General features: G+C 48.9%; 1 protein-coding gene and 1 long non-coding RNA gene across 3 annotated transcripts in view; one reads left to right on the top strand and one right to left on the bottom strand.

Annotated features, from left to right (window-relative positions):
• Positions 1 to 1,013: 1,013 nt before the first annotated feature.
• On the bottom strand, positions 1,014 to 3,521 carry LOC123384293. The gene is made up of 2 exons (XR_006595132.1): positions 3,386 to 3,521; positions 1,014 to 1,880 (listed from the first exon to the last, which is right to left on the bottom strand). It is a non-coding gene; the product is annotated as an uncharacterized LOC123384293 (long non-coding RNA).
• Positions 3,464 to 21,727, top strand: part of EYA2 (EYA transcriptional coactivator and phosphatase 2) — a 266,177-nt gene continuing 247,913 nt past the window's right edge. Inside the window, exon 1 of one of the 2 annotated variants that reach the window (XM_023251154.2) lies at positions 3,464 to 3,578. The gene's annotated coding sequence lies outside the window, so the exon portion shown is untranslated. Of the gene's footprint in view, positions 3,579 to 3,942; positions 4,085 to 21,727 lie in introns of those variants that run through there. The other variant, XM_023251153.2, reaches the window with a different exon arrangement.

Raw genomic sequence — 21,727 nt, 5'->3', positions numbered from 1 at the left:
GGTTTTCAATCTTGACTCTGCGGAACTTTGTGGGTTGTTTTAAGACCCTTTACAAGTACCCACGGGAGAAAGCGATGAGATTGCGGCTGGGATCCCTCACTTCCTTTTTTTCATACCGAGCTCCTGCGCGCGCTTGCTTTTGAACAAAAGAAAATTTGAAAGCCACTGATGTAATGGATCACATTTTCTCCTTTGCCTTGACTGCCAGGAAGTTCAGCATCTGATTCTCAGTCTACCATTTGATAAGGGCTCAGCTCCTCCTAGCCCACATTTGGTATGCAAACCTCTCCCTTGACTTTCTTTTCTTTTCCTCCCCATGTTCCCCTTTCACCTGCTTTTCCTGTGTCATTCTATTAATGTTTTTGCATGTTGCCTCAAATCCTTTTTGGAAAGAACCAAGGTTTAAATGAATGCATTAAAAAAAAAACGGAGTACTTTTTCTTTGCAGGTGGGAAAGGAATGCGTATAGCAATAAGGCGTGATTTGGCATAGAGAATACACATATGTGTTTGTAGGATATGTATATACATGCGGGATACTTTGTGAAGTTTGTAGTTTTCCAAGCGTAGCTGGTCTTCTGGCTTCAGAGAACATTTACTTGGAAGACTCTGGGGGGAAAAAGTGATTTACTCCAGGGGAGGCATGCCTGTGGTCTACACTCCAAAGAATCTGCTTTATGGTTTAGCATTTTCAGATTTCGTCTGGGATTATTTTGCTGGTCATTACAAAATGAGGGCAAATACTTAGCCAGAAAAAAAAAAAATCAAAGGAAAGGAAGGGACGGAAAGGGGGCGCTGTTACCCAGGAAGGCAGCTGCATTTTAGGTGGTCTTGAATTAAGAATCGGGAGGCTTACCTCCTATCTGGACTTCTGTCTCATCTGCTGTGAATCTGTGGTCAAGTCCATACACTTCCAAAGATGGGGACTCTCATCCTCTGCCCAACATTAGAATCACCCCAGGAGCTTTAAAAAATACTGATGCCTCAGTCCCTCCCCCAGAGAGTCTGGTTTAATTGGTCTGGGGTGGGGCCTCAGCATGGGGATTTTTCAAAGCTCCCTCGGAGAATCTAATGTGCAGCTGAGTGTAGTTGAGAACCACTGCCCTCAGAAAAGGGAAAAATAAAATTAATAAGTACCTGCCTCCTGTTTATCTCTCAAGGTGCTGGGGGGTGTGGCTGTGATTTAGGAGATAATGGGCCAGATTCTGGTGAAGGGGTAAATGGTTTGAAGATTAACCCTTTGTATTCCATAGAGTACCCTTAGTTAAAGTGTTTGTTGACATTTCCCCAATGATCTGCAAGAAACCCAGCCTGACCTGGTGCCTGTGTGTGTGCACGCGCGCACACACACACACACACACACACACACACACACACACACTCTCTCTTATTGAATGCAATTCGCTTGGTATTTTCTATGCAGATCTATCCCATTCTATTCCTTTAGCAAAAAAAAAATTCTGCTTACTACTACTGTTTAAATAACATCACATTAAGGCTCATGGGCCAAGAGAAATTAAACACCTCTGGAGAACATTAAGACCCTCAATTTACAATGACTTGGAGCTTTTTGCAAGATGCTGTGGGACGTGAAGTTGTGTGTACGGTAATAATATTGGTGGAGCGGCCCTAGAACCAGCTACAGTCAGGGTGGGAAGTGTTTTACAAGCACGATCTCAGTGAATTATCACGATAATAATACAACGTGGGTACGGCCACCTCCGTGTTCGAGATGAGGAAAGCAAGGCCAAGTACACGTGTGTGTTCTGCTTCCAGGAAGCATCAGTCGTCTTCATCTAGGAGCTACAGGTCTGGTGCTTGCCTGGGTCAGGGAAGGAGACCAGCCATGCGTACTGAATACGCTTGCTTCCATTGACCGTTCTGGAAGTAGAAAGAGGAGAATCAGCTCTGACCAGAGGCAGGTGCGGGTGTAGTGAGGCCCTGACCCAGCACACCCAATTTGAGGGCCCTGTTTAGGAAAAATAATACAAGTCGAGGGGCACCTGGGTGGCTCAGTCGGTTAAGCGTCCGACTTCAGCCAGGTCACGATCTCGCGGTTCGTGGGTTCGAGCCCCACGTCGGGCTCTGTGCTGACGGCTCAGAGCCTGGAGCCTGCTTCCGATTCTGTGTCTCCCTCTCTCTCTGCCCCTCCCCAGCTTGTGCTCGCTCTCTCTCTCTCAATACTAAATAAATAAACTTGAAAAAAATTATTAAAAAAAAAGAAAAAGAATACCAGTCAAAAATTAGGTCCAAAAGTGAGTATGTCGTTGAATTTAAGAAAATAAATCACAACAAATTCAGATTTTAAGAAGCTGAAAAATACCACAACCATCACAAAATTCCCAAGTCAACTTCTCCTCAGCTGGATCCCCAAAATGCCAGCGGCCACTCCCACACCACCTCCTCAGGCAGGATCAAGTACTACAGTGGGGAGCCAGAATGGAAAGAGACAGCGGTCTTTACTGATCGCAACTAAATGTCAATATGTTGACAGGGACCTAGCAATGTGTTCACAAGGTCACTTGTTCATCATGTCAAATGTACAAAATGGCAGAACCTTAGAAACGGACCCAGTCAGTGAGGGGCCCAGGAGCTTAAGTTTTATCAGCTTTCCTGTAACCCTGCAACTCAAGATCAAGGGCTTTGGGAATCAGCTGGACCTGAATTTCAGCCCTGGCTCAGCCACTTTCTGCTTTCTTTCAACTTGGGCTTGATCATTGGTAAACTGGGCATGCTTACAGCATCTACCTTTGGATCTCTTTGGGGGTTTAAATGGGGTAAGGATGGGGTGGGCATCCTTGGGTGAGCTTGGGTTGCCGGATTTAGCAAAGAAAATACAGGATAGCCAGTTAAATTGGGATTTCAGAGAAACAATGAATAATTTTTGAATGTAAGTATCACCACCTGTTGCGTAAGACATATTTATACTAAACCTTACATCTTGATTTTGTAAAATTCAACTTTATCTGGGCACCCGGTTTTTAAGCGGGAGCTTCACAAATGGCAGAAGTTGGTATTGTTTTTGGCCTAGATATCCCACAGTCAAGTGGTTGGGAGGGAGGGAAGAGCCTAGACCCAGTTCCCGACAGTTTATCGTGGGGAGCATTGACACAGGCGATCAGGATAGGGTGAAGTAAGTGGGGTACCTCAATTAGAGGGGGGGTGTGTGGACGGGGCTGTGCCACTGACTTCGGGTGAGCCGGTTACGTTCTTGGGACCTCAGTTTCCCTATCTGTAAAGTGGGTGAAAGGTAGGCGGATGATCCCTGAACTCCCCTCTCCCAGATATCACCAGCAATGGCCCTTCTCATAATTCAGTTGTCACCTCCTCGGAGAGGTCCCTCCTGACTCTTCTAAGATAACCGCCCCTGAGCCCCCAGCACATACTTGCCCCCCTCCATGACGATTCGAACTTTCCGAAATTCCCTTGCTTCTCTACTTGTTTGTTCATGGTCTATCGCCCCACGTGAATGTAAGTTCCGGAGGACAGAAAACGAATCCTCTCGTTCTAGCTGAATCTCCCAGGAGCTGAACCCGGCGCAGCAGATGCTCAGTGCAGGCGGAATGAATGAATAAATAGGTGGGTGAATGAATGACTGTCGGCCGGACTGCAGAGGTGCCTTTCTCGGGGGCCGCGCCTGGGTCGCGGAGGGAGGAGGTGCGGGGTGTCGGGGGTGGGGGGCGGGGAGGAGGCTGCGCCCTCGCCTCGTCCGGGACCGGCAGGAGCCGGCGCGCTCGGCTGGGCTGCAGGCGCGGAGAGCAGCGCGGCGGCGGCGGCGGCGGCGGCGGCAGGGCCGGAGCCCCGCGCCGCGCGTCCAGCCGCCGGGGGTGCGCGCCCGCAGAGCCCAGCGCCGCGCCTCGGCGCCCCCACGCGCCCACGCAGCGGCGCGGGGACCGGGCGGGGGCAGAGGGAGGGCCCGGCCCGGGGAGGGGAAGGGGCCGGTCCTCCCCGCGCAGGCGGCGGCCGCGGCAGCCCAGGAGGCGGAGGCAGCGGCGGCGGCGGAGCAGCACCGTGCCCGGCGCAGTCAGCCCGGCCGCGTCGGACCCGCGCCCGCCCGCGCCGGGGCGCCCTCTCCACTGCGCGCGGTGAGTACCTCCCGCGGCGCCCGCCCCGGGGCGCCCGCCGGGCTCCGCCGGGCTTCCCCGGGCCCGGGCTGACGCGGACCCGTCTCCTCGCGCCTCGCTCGCGCACCCGCCGGGCCGGGGCCTCCGCAGCTGTCGGGGCGCTCGAGGGGCGCACGGGGCCCCCGGGGCGCCGCAGGCGCGAGGGCGGCGGGGGCAGCGGGCCGACTCCGTCTCGGAGAAGCCAGGCTGCGGGTCTCAGTTTCCTTTTGCGCTGGGGGGAGGAGGGGGGGGACAGCGACTCAAGTTTGTTCTCCCGCGCGCGGGACAAGTGCATGGGCGCGCGGGCGGTGTAGATGCGGTGGGCTGCGTTTGGCCGGTTTCGAGGCCCGGGTCGTCGGCTGCGTCCACCCCCCTCCCCCTCAACGCCCCGTCCGAACCGGAGTGGCGCCGGGAGCCCAACGTGCGCCCCGGGGCGCTGTCTGCGAAGCCCCCGGGAAGGGGCGGGAACGGCCGCCGAGCCGCCTTCTAGCTGCATTTCTGTTCTAAAGTCCGGCTGCGCCCGGCCTGCGCAGGGCCGGCTCTCCGGGCTTTGTACCCGAGCGGGCGTCCTGGTGCCTGCCGAAGCCGGAGTCGGAAACTTAAAAAACTTTGCATCCATCCCAAGACTGTTGAGAAGGAGGCTAGGGTTTTGCTGTAATGGGAGAAAGTGGAGAAGGGAATTGTTTCTCATCCATGCAGTCTGGACGTGAACCGGCCGTGCTGGCCGCAGTTCCTTAAATACATATCCTGCCCCCAAATAAATTGTCTATAAGCTCCAGGAATCTTAGTAAGGCTTGACTGGTAAAAATATTCGCGTCGCAAAATCCTCCGCGCGCCTTTCTCAGGGCTTGAAAGCGAAGCGCTTTGGCGGTGAGGATCCCGCTCCTCCCAAACGCAGTTAGCGTGCCTGCTGCTGGGCTCTGAATTATTTTTGAAAGGCAAGACTGATGTTGCATCTTTATGGATACCATTTTCTTTTCTCCCCTTTCCCCGAAACGCTACGTAATCTTTAATTTTATGTATATATATACACACATATATGTGTGTATATATATACATATATATATAACGTTGAGATATAAATCACCCTTGGTGCAGGTACCTTTTAATGACGAGGTGCAGCGAAATGAGCGAGCATCGGAGCCTGGTTGTTAGCATGAGCGGAGGGGAGGTAGAATGATTTACAAACATCAAGGAGGGATTTGAGTGCTGAATTATGTTTGAGTTACGGAGCTCCCTTCCAAAGGAAATTATAACCAGCGGACAATTGCTGTATTTCAAACCAAATCTGTTCATTTCATGAGCCCTTTCTTGCTCGACTGCAATTTTTCTATGACCAGCGTATGAGTACTGAACTAGTAGCTGCATTTCCAGCCTGTGGGCCATTTAGGGAGGGGGGTGGCGGGGCGGGGAGACCCCCATTTAAAAATAATCTTCGTGCAAAATCTTCCGGGCAACTTTTCCCCAAGAAATGTTCGTGTCTTCCACTTTTCTCTCCACATCTTTAAACCCCTTAAACATTATACTTCCTTGCATTTAGACATCCTCAGACTAAGGAAAGTACTGAGAGATGCATGTCATAAATGATGGTGTTTTGAGTCTTGCTTTTGACTGAGCATAAAATCGTGTTTTGTATGAAAAATCTCCTTGCCTTTGGAGGAAACTCTACATTTGGCACTTTTGACCAATATGGCTAGATCCGAAAGGGCCTGAATTTTTGAAAGCCGTTCCTATGTCCCACACGTAGTTGGTAGTTAGACCATTCTCCTGCTGTAACTCTAGCTTCGCCATATTATTAACTATTTTATCTTAAAGGAGTTGGCGGTTTTCCTCTGCCCTGAACACAGCTCACCTCTGGGGTGGCTGTGTGAATGAGAATACTCTATAAACAGATCAGTCTCTTTGCTAACGTTAAATAGCTGAAGGAAACAGAAAAGAAAAGAAAAGGGAAAAAGATGTTACCCTGATTCTTTGGGATTTTTAAAAACCAGATGCTTTCATCGCTTAAGTTCTAAAGTCTTCCTTTCATGCCTTTTGTGTCGTATTAAACACATCATAAAGAGCTATGATTTGTTGACTTGTTATAGGATTACCATTTGGCAAAAACACCCAAGACATGCTGTTTCAAATATGTGGTCTTACTTCTGCTTTAAATTGCAAGTACGAGATTGCAAAGCCTGTTCCAGACGGATAAATTGATAAAATGCTAGCTGCTGTTGGAACGAGGAGAAAGTCCCCAGCAAAAGCACTCTGTGGGGCAGCGAAGTACATTTTGAATTGGGTGAAGCCAGATAGGGGGACCCCGGCAGTTTGTGAAAAGGTATACACGGTCCGAGCACGTCCACTTTAAGACGGTTTGGGTTCCCCCATGACAAGATGACTCCATTTCCCACAAAGAAAAACATTTCCTTATTTTTTCGGTTACTTTTCCAAAGATAACTTGTGTCTCGGGCGCGAGAGACCAGAGTTATGCAGAAATCCAACCGTAACCGGCTCAGAACGAGGTCTCTCTCTTGCTCTCCTGCCACCAGATGTTTTTTAGGTGTCCTCGGCTGGAATGCCCAGTTTGAAACTAATTAGGCCAGCAATAAACTCCTTGTATAATAAAATCGCAGGCCGTTATGGTGCCTAAGTGGGGTTCCCGGCAGCTCATGACAGATGCCTCTCTCCGCAGAGAGAGAGCCTGTGGCTGTCAGGAAACATTTCTTGGGGGACAGGAACCTCCCCAAAGATGTTCTATAAAGGGGAGAGTCACCTAAAGATGTGTTCTCCTTATCTGTGGACGGGAAGCGGCTGGTTATTTAGTTACCTCCAAAGGCCGAACCTTCCAGCTCTTGCCAGGACTGGGTTTTGTTGGTGGAAGGAAACTTCTTCTTCTTCTTCTTCTTCTTTTTTTTTTTTTCTAGCTAGCTGCTCTCAGAAGCAGTTGGTGGAGTCTGCTGAAAAGGAATCTCTACAGAGAATTAACCCCAGAGTTGAGAAAACACAGCCTGTTGACAGAAGATACACACATACTCATGCACACTCCCCACAGCGCCCTTCTCACTCCCCACCCTCCTCTCCCCCACCCCCCAGATCATAACAGCTTCCTGAATGGCCCACTCCCCACACCCCTTGTTGCTGGTGGCAGTTCGCACAGCTCCAAACACACACAACGGAGAGAAGATTCTAGTAGGGGAAGCGATTAGCAGAGAATTGGCCGGAGACAGTGCTTCGTTTTCACTGTTTGAAGATCTTAGCTGGCCTAATGGTGTTTGACTCGCGGACACCTCTTCTAATCCGAGGATAAACCCCCTCAATCAGGTGGCAAACACTTGAAGTGACTGGTTCAGACCCACTTGTCCCTGTAAATGAATCGGAGGGGCAGGAACTTGTTCCTCATTGCGTGTGACTGAAAATCAATTTCAAGGTATGAAAGTATCTGCCAGGTGCATTTAGGGGAGAGAGGACGAAGGAAGCCACAGGCTTTTAAATTTATTTTTGCTGCTTTTTCTCCTTATTTTTTTTTTTCTCACTCGCATCCTCCTGGCGTCTTTGCCATTTCTCTCCACTTGCAAATTATATCCTTGTGTTTAATAATAATGATGAAACAGCTCATATGCCAGGCCTGAATTCAGTTCTTGACATGTCTTTTTAGGATGGGTTCTCACAACAACTCTTCAGGTTAGATGGTGGTGGTATTATTATTATTATTATTATTATTATTTATTATCACATCCCAACTTTGTTAAGGCAAGAATTGAGTTTCAAGTTACATGACTCACGAGAGCCTGCAGAGGGAATGAAACCAGAATGGGGGCCTTCAGACCTCTGCGGACTGTGCGTTTCCCATGTGCTGTAAAAACCTTGGCCGAGAGGACATTTCTGCTTTCCTTTCCCTTGGACAGAGATGCGAAATCGGGATGATCTGAAATGCATCGAGCCCAATTATTTTCTGACTCTGCCCTGATGTTTCGTTGTTGTTCCAAACGGAAGAAAAATCATATTAAGTAATTAGGAAACACCAATATGAGCCTTCCTGAGTCATGGTGTTTAGCAGGTTGTGTATGGGTCTATAAAGGATGTCTATTTACAAGGGCTAATTTGATTCGTTCCTTCGATACTATAATGCGACGCATTTCAGTTCCTAAAAAGAGTCAATAAGTTCATAGGCAGTGGCAAAGCCCTAAAATGTTCCGGTAGGCGGTCCAAATGGAGCTTACCGGAAGGTGCTGGATCGCTATGGGTGGGTTCTTGTTTGGGGGGTGAGATTATAAACATTTGGAGAGCGAAGAATAATTTGGAACAGGTGGTCCCAAGAGTCAGGTAACTGGAGCGATTTATCTTTGCCACTTTGAAGGTTGAGGGAGGCCATCGGTTGCCTGAATCTGAAACAAGCAGGTCAGAGGGGTCTAAGAGGGCTCCCACTTTGGGACAGAGCGTGGCAGGAGGGATGCGAGGGTCTGTGCATGCAGTCTGGGGTCTCTAGAAAGCAGGGTCTCTTTGCTGTGGTCATCATCCTTTGGCGATCCTGGTTGAGGGCACCGATGTGCCTGTTCTTGCCTTTTTGCAGAATCTCCCTCTGTGTTCAGATATATGCAGAAATTGAAAACAGGAACTCGGATGAATAGATAGCCAGGGGAGACAGGTTTACATCTCACCAGTTTTGAGAATGTGCACACGGTCACCTCTCTTTGCCTGAGAATGCTAATCTAGACAGATTTCGAAATGAACAGAGTATTTCAAAGTAGTTAGAAATTACTTCGCCTTTTGGTATCAGTGGTGTTGTGTCGATAGCACAGAAACGTGTGTGATTTTCCCCCTTTCCCTCCTCAGTGTCTAGTATCGTTAGATTTTTTTAAACTCTGCATGTTCCCAGATGTAACGTATCTGTCCATACCTACTCACAGTCGTTCCGAGAGAGCTGTCAACTCCCCGCGAATTTAACTAGAGGAAAAATGATAAAATCGACATTTTTGTCCCCAAAGAATGAGGAACCGGAGGGTCTGACTACTGTATGAATATAGCAACTTAACTTTTGTCTCACATCAGCTGAATCTGTCAGTTCCCCTTTCTTTTCTATTCGTCTCCCAAGAATGGTCTTTCGTAACTGAAATGTGCAGCATATTATTAGCCAAAAGACATTTTAATTCCGTAAAGAAAAATCATGCCAGAGCCCCAGCCGAGTCTGTTTCAGCCATTATTGTTTCTGTAGCGTGCATACTTTGGGTTTCATGGTAAGATGTGGGTTTGCCAAGAAAGAAAATTACAGCGAGAAACTATGTCGAAAACATATACACTTCTGTTTAAGAAATGGGAAAAACACGGAAAAATTCTGCACGGTAATTGCTTTAACGTGAGTTTTAAATGTCATTGTTTGACTTATGTCAAAAAGCCCCTCTTAGCTAATTCTCACATATGCTGTTACTGAATCGCTTACCTTAAAAATGGCGATGGTTGGGCTTAACTTTGATGCTCTTTGAGGCTTTAAGAGATATCCTTAGCCCTAGTGGAAACGTTCCAGATTTTTAGATTGTGCAGGCCATTTTTTTAAGGTTACTTAGATATCGATTTTATTTTCTTGACCCAAAATAAGAAAACATGGGGAATTCTCAAAAGCTTTTTACAGGCTGCTATTATGAGAAGAGAAGCCAAACCAACATGTATTAGGTCATGAGCTTGAAGTGCATAAATGAGCCTCATGAAGGTCACCAAAACAGAGCGAAAAACACCACTTCTCCTTACCTCGGCCAACTCTGCATTCCTGCTGGTAGATGTGTTTGGTTGAAGTGGACACAAAAAGGGGGCTTCAAGGGACCACGGCTGAAGGACCTCAGTTTGATTTGGGTTCTGAGGATGACCGAAGACGTTCTTGGGGTAAAGCGAGGCGTGAGGGCTGGGATTCCCATCTCCTGTGGACCCCTCCCTCTCTCTGCTCTGGCAGACAAAGCAGGTCCCCCCCTCCCCCCCCCCCCCCCCCCCCCCGCCGCCCCATTCCGAAGCAGATTTTCAATCCTGGTTACTTGGATATGTGGAAACCAGGGGCCGAAATGCCTTTTGTTCCTTCTGGTCAGTTTCTTCACCTCCCACCTTCCTATAGTCACGGCGTGGTTAAGGTATTTGTTGTTTCCAGAACAGTTTTTTTGTTCCTATGAACACGTATGTGGTTTTTTGTTTTTTTGTTTTTTTTTTTAGCATGTGGGGCTGTGTAAATCCACACCTTTAGGTCTTTGTTGATTGGCTGCTCCCGGAAATACACACAGAGCGAGAGAGTGTCTGCTGTGTCCCCGAGTCGGGGACCAGCCTCACTGCGGATGGAAATCCCACGTAGGGAGAAAGCCTCCTTTCAGAAGAGACAGAGAGGGTGTCGATGCAAAGAGGCTGTTTTCTTTTCTGGGTGTGTATTATTTGCATGTATGGGGACTTTTGTTTCAGGGTGTTCTAGAAACGTTAGTCTCTCCAGCAAAGTTATGAATGCCCTTCTTGGTTGGGAAGGTGGTGGATGAAAGGAAAGCAGGAGGCAGATTCCTGCACCTCTGGCCTTTTGTGTGACTGGTACAGCAGAGGGAAGTGATAACTTGCGGCCGGGCCGGTGTCATGTGGCATGACAAGTTGTGACTTGCTGCTTGTGTTGTAAACAGAGTTTTGGCCCCATCCAGCCATGGAAAAGAATGGAGCAGAGGAAGATTATTCACTCCTGGTCTGCCATGGGCCGGAGCTCTCTGGTGCTCCCTGGAGACTTTAATGTTGGGATGTGCAGGGAAGGAGGGGAGAAGGAATGTCTTAAACTCAGCAAATGTCTGAAATGCTCCGAATGTCTGCCACGTGGCTCTGGCGCCCACGAGAAAGGCAGAGTGTTACAAGGACACAGAAGCAGGCTTTGGGGGAAGGGGACAGAGAAATGGGAGGGCTTTCAGAGGTTTGATCTAGAGTGGAGAATTTTCTGATACCTGGGGACCCCTGGAAGGCCTTACTGGCATGTCTTTAGGAGCCTGATTTTGGAAGTGGCCTTTCCTGCATCTTGGCTGGCCTTTCTTTGTGCTTATTTTTAGCGAATTCGCTTTTTTGTTTTTTGTTTGTTTTTAAGAAAACGTAAGACTTCTTTGGGGATAATAAGTGGTCCATATTTATCGAACACCTACTGTGTGCCAGGCACTGTGCTGGCTTAACAAAACACTTTTCTGTCTCCAAATAGCCTGAGATGGACATGTGCTGTTATGATGATGATGCTGATGTGTATTTTACAGGTTCAAAAATTGAATGTCAGGGAGGTGCAGTAACTTGTCCAAGGTCCTGTGGCTCATGTCAGAGCCACGATTGAACCCAGTTTTGATTCCTCATCACTGGGATATCCAGGCTGTCCCCCTGGTGTAAGAACTACTTTTCCTCTCCAAGTCTGGCCTGGAGAGCGAGATTTTAACGTCAGTCTCCACTTGTTTTGGTTGGGGATATTAACTGACGGTCAGGTACAAAAGTTGGGCTCGGAAATAAGGGACATCTGCTAATTCTCACAGAATCTTGAGCCTGTCCTTGTAGCTATCAAAGAAGGTTTACTGTTGAAATCTGTTGAGATGGTGACCACATCTCTGCGATTAGCTGGTCTAAGCCATTGCCTGTGGCTGCTTCTGTGCTGAAATAGCAGAGTCAAGTAGTTACTGCAGAGACCGCATGGCCCTTTTCAGAATACATTTTCTGACCGCTGAGCTATTGCAATATGACAAGACAAATTTTGTTGACAAGGAAGAACATGCCCTTGGGACACCGCATGTACCGTTTCACTGATTTGTGATTCATGGAGTGCCTCCTGTTTTCCCGGTGATGGGGGAACGTGGCATTCATTCTTTCATTCATTTATTCGGTGGTATTTACTGAGCTGTGTTCTAGGTGCTGGGCTAATTACTAGGGATCCAGAGGCTAAAAGGACCCAGTCTGGTGCCTCTGATAGCAGGATCCCAGTGGATTTCCACCAATATCACACCCCCTCTTCTTTACCCTGGAGGATCCAGAGGGCAGTGATAGGACTTCTTGGGCTCCCTAATATTTAAGCAACAGGTTGGAGACAAAGACCCAAGTTTGCAGACCCTTACTCAGAGAAGCCCTGCCTAATTCAGTAAGAGCAGAACCCCAGGGGCACGTGTGTGGCTCAGCGGTTGAGCGTCTGACTTCGGCTCAGGTCATGATCTCACGGTTCCTGAGTTCAAGCCAACGGTTTAAGCCCCACATCTGGTTGGCTGCCATGAGCGCAGAGCCTGATGCGGGTCCTCTGTCTCCCTCTCTCTCTGCACCCCTGCTTGCTTGTGCACGCTCGCTCTCTCTCAAAAATAAACATTAAAAAAAAAAAAAGCAGAACACTGGCTTCTGTCCCTAGAGGTATGTCAGGCGGTACGAGGGGCCCACTCTCTGCCCGAGACAGACCTTCCTTCTGCTTTTGTTCAGAGGCGGTGGGAAACAGGTGGGGCGGGGGGGAGTCAGGCTTCCTGCATTTAAGTCTTGACTCTGCCGAACAGCCCAGAGATTAAGAGCATGAACCCGGGAGCTGGGCTGCTTGGATTCAAATCCCTGCTCTGCATGAACCAACTGTTTAACTTTGGGCAAGTTACCAAACTTTTCTGTGCCTCGGTTTCTTCATCTGTAAAACAGAGCGGATGACTGTGTCCCTTCCTCAAAGAGTTGTGGAGGTCGCCTTAATAAAGGTAAAGTGTTTGCAATAGTGCTTGGCAAACAGGATGAGTTATGTCAGAGTTGTGTGGCTGTATTTATTGTCATTATAATGTATTATTATTATTATTGTTACTTACAAGCTGCATGAAACGGGTTTTCAGTTTCCTCTCCGCAACATGATAACAACAGGAATAACTGCTTCAAAAGAGCATTGTGAGAATGTAAACGAGGCAATACGCATAGAACAGCTCGCTTTGCTAAGTGCCTGCCTCGCTGACGCTCAATCAGGTAGTTGTTATACTCAGAGCAGCCACTACTGCTCTTGAGATTATAGGGAATTGCATACTGGGCCATTGATAACCCCTTTACGCTATTGGTCAATTGAGTCCTGTTTCAATTTCAAGAGACGGCAGGGCTGTGGTTAATAGTGCAGCCCCTGAACTCAGGCAGACCCCGTCTCAGCCTCAAGCCCACCACCACTCACGGACTGTGCCATCTGGGGCGAGGGGCTGACTCTCCCAGCTTCCCGGACGGTGGAGGCAGTGGTCGCTATTCACTGGGTGGTTCGAAGGTCAGAAGAAGTGACACCCGTAAAGCGTGGAGCAGGGTGTTTGGCACATAGTAAGCACTCAATAAATGGTAGCTTGTATTATTATCATCCCCACTCCTTGCTGCACCTACACGGCCAGGAAAGTACCGAACATTAGTAAATTTTAATTTGAAAATAAAAGAACACATTTTAAAACTGCCAAACAGATTTAAAATAATATTCATTAAACAAAATTAAAATATTCTATTAAAGCCAGACTTTGGGCTCAGACCAAATTTTTATAACCCAAGCTTAAAGGCCAAGGAGTCCCCCAGCCACAATGGGGACATTGTGATTGAACTTGAGACTTCAACGCTGCTATTGAGCAGTCTTTGAAATGCACGTTTCCCCGTTAAAATAAAAGGGAAGTCATGGGAAGAAAAAAAAAATGAGGTCCACACTCACCCCAACAAACCTTAATGAATTGAAAAAGAAAAACAAAAGATTTTTCATTTTTTCTTCTGCACTTCACCCTGCCAAAGACGCATGGCCCCCTCCTAACCCCAGCTTTGAATGGAACCGGCTTAGAATGTTCCAGATCTGATATGCTCGTAGGAGCTGAGCGAGTCTCAATTCTGGTCTTCACCAGATTTTGCAGATGGTGGTGTATCCCTGACAGCTGGGGCTTGGGGGCCCTCCTGCCAGGGTTCAAATCCAGCTCTGACATTCCTTGATGTGCCCCACTCAGCTCTCCTGTGGGCTGAGCGGAGACAAACAGTTACTGGGACCGCGTCGGCCGGTGGTGAGCGAACGTACGATTTAAGTGTCTCTGCTGATGTTTAGCCTTGTGCGATTATGTGGTGAATGAAACTGCCCCAGACTTTTGGGACTTTGAAGAATTTGAGACTACAGTCTTGCCTTACTTAATCTGAGTTTCGAGTGAAAATGATCTCAGTATTCAGGGAGGGGAACGAGGAAGGGAAAACGTGGATTTGAAAATCCCCCACAGGAGTTTTGATGTGCCAGGCACTTGCACAAAGCTTCTAGAATCCTCTCAAAAAAAAAAATCCCATGACGCCCGTATGTCTATGTCACAAATGGGGAAACTGAGGCTTGGACAACTTCAGCGGCTGCTTGGTGAGATTCGATTCCAGACTACAGGCCTGTTCCACTGCACAACCTGCAGCTTCCCGGAGCAAGCACACGGACAATCCAGAGACTTCTCCCTGACTGACCGGGGCTTTGTGTTCTAGTCCTACATTTCGGTTACATCGGTCATCCTCTCCAAGCCTGAGTCATTGTGGCCTTTTACCTGCCTTGCCGTTGAGAATGAACGGACTTTTTCCTGAACAAGGACTTTGTTATTCTGAGTTTATTTTGAGAGAGAGAGGGAGGGAGGCAGAGAGAGAGAATTCCGAGGAGGCTCCACACGTGCCAGCATAGAGCCCCGGTAGGGGCTCGAACTCCCGAACCGTGAGTGAGATCATGACCCAAGCCGAAATCAAGAGTCAGATGCCTAACCGACTGAGCCGGATGGAAAAGGTAATGGCAGCGGGCCGGGATATCCTGCTCCAGGGGACATTGTTTGAGAACCTGTGCAGTTTCTTGCCAACCAGGGGGGCATGGCCTCATCCTCAGACCCGGCCAGGCCCTTGGCTATGATGTGGGGTCAAGAGGCCGCGCTGTCAGAGGGTGGGCGGCTGTTGTAGAGGACTTGGGGTGGACTCCCCGCTCCATCACCCACCTGCCGTGTGACGCAGGGCAGAGGACTCAAGCCTCAGACTGTTCACCCGTGCGTGGGGCAGGTGCCGTCTGTATCGAATTCGTCACGCAGCCTCAGTCCGCGATGGACCGGACTCGTTCTGCGGTGCTGAGATACTATAGCACTGCTCCTCCTCCCCTCCGAAGTACTCAAAAAAGGAGCAAAAGTGAAGGTAACTTGCCCTGGGGAATCTTGGGAGTTTACACATTCGGGAAGAATCCACACGTCTCCAAAGGGCAGTCTTTTTCTTAGCGGGGTCTTGTGGACCCTTTCCGCATTAACTTCACACGGGCACGAGTTTTCGTTGTTGTTGTTTGTTGTCTGTCTTGCCTTCAGCGTCCTGTCTTTATTTTCTTATGCCTTCGGAAAAGGTGTAACAAGGGTCTCAAACGAATGGTGTCACAAGGTGGAAATGGTTTAAAAATCAGGTGATTAAGGGGCATCTGGGTGGCTCAGTCGGTTGAGCGTCCGACTTCAGCTCAGGTCATGATCTCACGGTTCGTGGGTTCGAGCCCCGCGTCGGGCTCTGTGCTGACAGCTCGGAGCCTGGAGCCTGCTTCTGATTCTGTGTCTCCCTCTCTCTTTCTGCCCATCCCCTGCTCACGCTGTCTCTCTGTCTCTCAAAAATAAATAAATGTAAAAAAAAATTCTTTAAAAAAAAAATCAGGTGATTAATCGCAAAAGTGGGCACAAAGGTACGGCAGGGTTCATGAGTAAAGTTGAAGAAACGTCAGCCGGAAGATGTGAAATGACCCCAAATTCGAGAACCTTCCACTATAGCCAGAAGAGCGGTTCTGTAACTCAGTTCTCGGGGGGGAATCAGATAGAGCAAACGAGGTCTCTCAAGGATGTCGTTAAAGCGTCTCAGGGCACCTGAATGTCTGGGCACGTTCAGTCTGTCATACGTCTTCGAAAGAACAAGTTGCCTTCGAATGAATATAATGTCAATAAAAGTGACCTCCGAGTGCTTACTCGATGCTGGGATCTGTTTTTGAATGAGCATAGGCATCAGCTTATTTATTCCTTACAACAATTCTATAAAGGAAGAGCTATAATTATTTTCATTTCAGATGAGGAAAGTAAGGCCCAGAGAGGTTAAGTGACTTGTTCAAGGTCACACGGCAACCAAGAAATAGAGCCAGGCTTTGTCTGTTGCCTTTATTTTATTTACTTATTTTTTTAATTTGTTTTTTAAATTTTTTATTATTTAAATTATTTTTTAAATCCAGGTTCGTTAACATATGGTGCAACAATGATTTCCGGAGTAGATTCCTTAATGCCCCTTCCCCATTTAGCCCACCCCCGCTCCCACAACCCCTCCAGTAACCCTCAGTTTGTTCCCCATATTTAGGAGTCTCTTCTGTTTTGTCCCCCTCCCTGTTTTTATAGTATTTTTGCTTCCCTTCCCTTATGTTCATCTGTTTTGTCTCTTAAAGTCCTCATGTGAGTGAAGTCAAGGTTTTTGTCTTTCTCTGACTAATTTCACTTAGCCTAATACCCTCCAGTTCCATCCACGTAGTTGCAAATGGCAAGATTTCATTCTTTTTGATTGCCGAGTAATACTCCATTGTATATATATACACCATATTTTCTTTATCCATTCATCTGTCAATGGCCATTTGGGCTGTTTCCATACTTTGGCTATTGTTGATCGTGCTGCTGTAAACATGGGGGTGCATGTGTCCCTTCGAAACAGCACACACACCTGTATCCCTCGGATAAATACCTAGTCGTGCAATTGCCGGGTCTTAGGGTAGTTCCGTTTTTCATTTTTTGAGGAATGGAGGTTGTCTTTATAACTCCTGCACTCTCTGCCTCTTTAACTGCCGTAGAAAGAGTCAAACTTGCTTCTTTTTGACCTTCACTTAACAAGCCAACGAGTTAATTACGGACAGGCATGAGAGGGAGACACGGGACATGTTAGCCTTAGCCGTCATTTTTCTTTTCTTTTTTTTTTTTACAAGGGTGTGTTCGCGTATTCTATAGCTTCCGGTTCAGCGTAAGGCTGAACGTGAGCCGGACTGTCAAGGTTCAAGTCCGGAGTCTACTAGTCTCATGACCTTGGCTTTATGTCAGTTCTTCTAGGTCTCAGTTTCCGTGTTCATGATGTGAGTCCACGTCATAAGAGTGCGGAGAAGAACCCCCGATAACACAGCAGGTGTGATTGTTAAATGCTGTTTAGTCCCAGTTGAGGAGAAAGTAACTCTAGAAATCGTGTCCCCCCGTGGAGCGTGAGCACTCTGGTACAGTCTGGAGTGAGAGGGAAGGGCCCGTGAGGCTCACGCTGGAAAACAGCTCGGGTTTTTCCAGACGACTTAGGATGGAGCCCGAGACACTGGCTTTCCTCATCCCCATGTGAGAAGTTGTCAGGACAAGTCCTCAGCAGGCAGCCTGGAAGTCAGAGCCGCCTGGGATCAGAACCTGCGCAGAAGAGGAAACTGAGGCCCCGGAGGAGGGGCTCTGCCCGGCCACATGGCCGGTCCGTGGCCGAGCGGAGACCCCCATCCGTGCGAACTCCAGGGCCAACATAGGTCCTAATTCCAGGATGTTCATTTTTCTTCTTGGCCCCTCTCTTCTCTGGTGGAAAATGCCTTTTTCTTCAGAAGCGTCTGCCTGATCTTCAGTGACCAGATGGGCAGACATTCTGGGCTTTGCCTTTCACTTTCCTCCTCCACCTTCCTCCCCCACACCCCTGCCTCCCTTTACTCTCCAGTATGGGAAACTGAATTTCTTCGTTCGTTCATTCGTTCGTTCGTTCATTCATTCATTCATTCATTCATTCCAAAATCCGTCGAGAGTACCAGCTGCGTCGCAGGAACTACTCTGGACACGAGGAATACAGTAGAGAACAAAAACAATCAAAGTCTGCTTTCTCACAGAGCCGCAGCTAAGTGGAGAAAGACCAAACATAAACACCTAAATATGTAAAGTCCACAGAATGTCACATGGTGATAAGTCTATGGGGAAAAATCAAGAGAAGGTGGGTAGAAAGTGCCTGGGGTGGGGAGGCCTCCCTGAGCAGGTGGCCTCTGAGCACAGCACTGAAGAAGTGAGGGAGCCCTGCTATCTGAGGAAGAACATTCTAGAGAGAAGCAGCAGCAAGTGCAACGCCTTGAGATGGGAGCTGCCTGGAAGCCGGTGTGGCCGGGGGCCAGCAAGCCGGGGGTGGGGGCAGATGAGGTCACAGCGGAGGGACCCAATCGGGTCCTTGCTTAGAATCCAGTGGCCGCTCTGTGTCAGTCAGGCTAGTCCAGAATCAAAATTAGCATCATTTTTAAATGATTTTTTTAATACACAGGCCCTAAATCTGAAACCACTAATTGCAAACTCAGATACCCAGAGTTAATGAAGTGGGCAGGGTAGTTAGCTGGGAGGAATGTGGCCTCTGTGTTGCCAAGTGTTCTGTGTCTTTCAAAAGACCATGAAATCTGGATTTTATGAGAAACGCCCCAATTTTTAAGTCACCGCGAGGAACCACCAGAAGACACACGCAGGCTGCCGGTACGTAAGCGACTACGCTCCCTAACACCACCGTGGACCTTGCAAATCGCCTTTCACTGAAAAGGCATGAAGCCTTTATCTCGCTGTGTCTTTTCTTTTTACCAATTCCTGACCAGAAGGATGCCAAGAGATGCTAAAAATTGTTTCCAGGAAAAAGGAGGACTCGAATCTCACGGGAACGGGGGCTGAGCCTTCTTCCAAAGAGCAATCAGCTTGCTTCATTTTTATGTCTTTCTCAGGACGTTTTCCTGATCATCCCTCATTGTGGGTAATGACAACGTGGTCCAAATCTGTCCTCCTCCGGGTTTTCATTAGTTTCCTGATGATTATTATTTTGTCATCTGGGGTTGATTTAGGAGTGGTGAAATGTGTGCAGGTTTCACAATGGTTGTCAGCCACTGTTTAGAATGGCAAAGAACTTCTCATAGTGCTCACGTTGCAAGGGGCGGGGGTGGTAGTTTCCAATGGCTACAGACATGAAAGGGGGGAAGGGGGGTGGCCCTGCGGGCGACCACAATCAGGAGATTGGAAGGTGAGTCAGTAGGCTGGGGCGGCCCGGGCGTAAGGCTGAGGAAGGCTCTCAGTGCTTTAAGGACCTGATGTGCCCAGGCTGAAAGCACCGAATGCAGAGTCTCTCTTCTTGACCCCAAAGCTGGAGTGAGGCAAAAACTCGGCCAAGGGGCCCCATAGCTGTTGAGATTGTTCTGGATGTAAGTAACAGAAAATTTCCGGGTTGGCTTAAGTGAAAGAAAATTTACTGGCTTGGGGAAGTGAAAAGTTCTGGGGAGGGCCGGCTTCAGGTATGGCTGGATCAGGAGTTCAAATGTAGGTGGTGGGCCCATCTCTTTCCTAACGGATGTCCCTGTTTGGGAGGATTCTGTACTCTGTCGTGTGCCACCTCTGGAGGTAGGGACGGAGGGGGAGAAAGGTAGGTTCCCAAACTGAAGTCAGCAACATTTGCCGGAAGTGGAGGGTGGACTGGTCCCTTGTGGACCCCCAAACTGCATCATAATGCACCTCTAGATCTGCCTTGCCCACTCCTCGTCTGTGGGACTACAGTGCCGTTTGTGAAATTTGTAGTTTTTCCGGGCACTGGGCTGCACCGTCTAGCTTGTCACTCCTGTAAGGTGGGTACTTTTAAGACATGCTGCGGCTCTGCCATCCATAGGCTCTTTCCCACGGCCCTAGAGGATTAGCCTTTATTTCACGTAAGGGTGTTCTGGGGAAGGTTGTCTCTTCTCGTAGGTCTTGGACAAAGTTAGCGCTGAGTATTTGGGAGAGTCCAGCCAAGCATGGGAGATGCACCGGCCTTTGGAGGAAAAATCAAAACTGACTCGGTGACGCTTGAGGCGGGAGGGGTGATCCCGGCTGTGCTCTGCTTATATTCCTGGGCCTCTGGTGATCAGCCTGTGTTTCCTTTCCTCCTCTGAGCTTTGCCCTCTGTCACGGCCCCCACTCGACCTCTCATGATCCATCCAGTGGCGGTGCTGTGATGTCCGACGCAGCAAAAGATTGTAAGCTGGCAGCCAAGATGCGTCTTGCTTGGTCTGCAGGACATTTAAAACAGAAAATTGAGCCAGCGTTTGAAAATCTGGACAGGTCACACAAAAAGGCAGATTTCTGGCTTCCATTAAAAGCTCAGAAGATCTGGGGCGCCTGGGCGGCTCAGTCGGTGGAGCATCCGACTTCGGCTGAGGTCGTGATCTCGCGGTCCGTGAGTTCGAGCCCCGCGTCAGGCTCTGTGCTGACAGCTCGGAGCCTGGAACCTGCATCGGATTCTGTGTCTCCCTTTCTCTCTGCTCCTCCCCCACTCATGCTCTGTCTCTCTCTCTGTGTCAAAAATAAACGTTAAAAAAATTAAAAAAAAAAACCACTCAGAGGATCTGTCAACACGGTGCCCACATTTCCAGCTGGCTGGATTTGGAAAACCTCTTTTAGGTGGACAGGTCTGACCTCACCACAGTCCTCACCCTGCCCTAGTGTCGCCCCAGCACTGGGGCTCAGGATGAGTTGCCATTGACTGTTGGGCTGGCGCTGTGGGATGTCTTACAGTAAATTTAAGGGAGAAGGGAAGTCTCTTCTGTATTCGGGTCTCCATCAAAACTATGAAAACAGAACGTAAACCGAGTTGGTCACTATTAGGAACAAAATGAGGGAGAGCTTGTGCCTTCGGGTAAGTCAAGGCGTCTCAGCCTCGGCACTATTAACATGTGGGGGTTGGACAGTTCTTTGTTGCAGATGTCAGTCCTGTGCATCCTGGGGTGGCATTTCACGTGTCCACATGTGAACCATTCGCCCTTTTGGAAGGAAGTAGGTCCCCAGGCACCAGGCACCCATCACCGGTTTGGCACAAAGAGTTACCGTAAGTGAGAAACACAGTTCTTGCTCTGAATTGTGCCCCAGCAGGCCTGCCTTTGGCAGTAAAGGTTATGAGTTGGCCGATTTGGGTTTAATCGTAGGTAGACGTGCCAACCATTGAGGCCGTTTATGACTGCCTGTCTAAGATGTCATAGAAGGAATTCAGCATTGGATGAGAGGCTGAACCCTCTTAAAGAGTCTTTGGGAATTTCTAAACTTTCAGTTGAGTGAGGCCATGGTGGAAGTTACTGTCAGTATTTTTGCCAACAGTACCGGGGGAGCATGGGCGGCAGTCAAGGCTTATTGAAGAGTGGGGGATGGGAAGGAGGGACCAGAGGACCTCGGATGTCTCCTCCAGCTCCAGGTTCGAGCTGCTGTTCAGAGAGCGCGTGGCCCCAAGACTGGTCCAGTATGTTGTCTCCCGCATCTCGGTAGCTCGTAACGGCGGTCTGGGGTGGAAACCCACGGGGGCCCGAATGTCCAGAGAGGGAGGTCAGTCCCCTGGTTAGTGCTACGTCCGAAGTGTTTTCTCCTGGCCCTTCTGCCCGTGCCTCAAATCCTGTCGGGGGTCTGAAGCGCTGTCCCTGCCTGGGTTTTCTGTAATAACAGTGACGGATGCCATCCATCCACCCGACACACGTTTGCTGAACACCTGCCGTGAGGCAGCCACTGTTCCGGGCCCTCGGCAAGCAGCCGAGAGCAAAACCCACCAGGTCCTTGGCCGCGTGGAGCTTGTATTTTTCAGGGAAGGCAATGGACAGTCAACAAGTGCACAGTACACACACATACACACACACACACACACACACACACACCGTGTGACAGACAAGTGCTG

Source organism: Felis catus, chromosome A3, assembly GCF_018350175.1.
Source record: "Felis catus isolate Fca126 chromosome A3, F.catus_Fca126_mat1.0, whole genome shotgun sequence".
NCBI classification, from domain to species: Eukaryota; Metazoa; Chordata; class Mammalia; order Carnivora; family Felidae; genus Felis; species Felis catus.
This window is presented reverse-complemented; position numbering and strand designations above follow the sequence as displayed.